The 864-nt window shown below is 40.2% G+C and overlaps 1 protein-coding gene across 1 annotated transcript in view; it reads left to right on the top strand.

The window, feature by feature from the left end:
• Hmcn1 (hemicentin 1) overlaps positions 1-864 on the top strand; it is a 450,607-nt gene that overhangs the window by 254,589 nt on the left and 195,154 nt on the right. The gene's annotated exons all lie outside the window — the stretch shown is intronic.

Here is an 864-nt window from a genome sequence, read left to right as displayed (position 1 = left end):
CAAAGAAAATTTAGATCCTTCAGGAAGTGGCACTGTTGCTCAAGTGGTAGAGTGCTTGCCTTGAGCTGAAGAGCTGAGGCATATCGCCCAGTCCCAGAGTTCAAGCCACACAACCCCCCTCTCCCCACAGAAAAAAAGATCCTTCAGAATAAGATCCTTGTGTAGTCACTTAGCCATGCTCAATTATGTTATGTTCATTCATTTTCTTTATAGCATTTACTGATATTTACTTATCTTTCAATGAATCTCCTTTTCATACAATGTTCTTATGAACATATTCCCTACTTTATTGTCTAGTACACAGCAACTTTGTTTGCGAAACAAATGAATAGCCTAGCACTCAATAATCCAATATGGTGGCTACTGACCAAATGTGACTGCTAGTCCAAATTATGCTGTAATAAAATACAAATCAGTTGTAATCATGTGTAATTAAACTGGAATGAGAAACAAGGGGACTTCCAATGCCTGTGATTATGCAGTGTAAGGACAGTCATCTAAGCCGGGCGCTGGTGGCTCACTCCTGTAATCCTAGCTACTCAGGAGGCTGAGATCTGAGGATCGCGGTTCAAAGCCAGCCTGGGCAGGAGAGACCGTGAGACTCCTATCTCCAATAAACCACCAGAATACTGGAAGTGGCGCTGTAGCTCAAGTGGTAGAGCTGAGGGACAGTGCCCAGGCCCAGAGTTCAAGTCCCATGACTGACAAAAAAAAAAAAGAACAGTCATCTAGCTATATCCAGCTCACAAATCCAATACCAAATACTTAGTATGATTTTAAAAATCGAGCAAATTAGTAATTTCATGTTAATTATATGTACTGAAATATATTGCCTTTTTACACAACTACTAGAAAAATTAAACT

This window comes from Dipodomys ordii, unplaced genomic scaffold (genome assembly GCF_000151885.1).
Source record: "Dipodomys ordii isolate 6190 unplaced genomic scaffold, Dord_2.0 Scaffold57, whole genome shotgun sequence".
Taxonomy (NCBI): Eukaryota; Metazoa; Chordata; class Mammalia; order Rodentia; family Heteromyidae; genus Dipodomys; species Dipodomys ordii.
The sequence above is the reverse complement of the archived record's forward strand: the minus strand, read 5'-3'. Positions and strand labels throughout refer to the sequence as shown.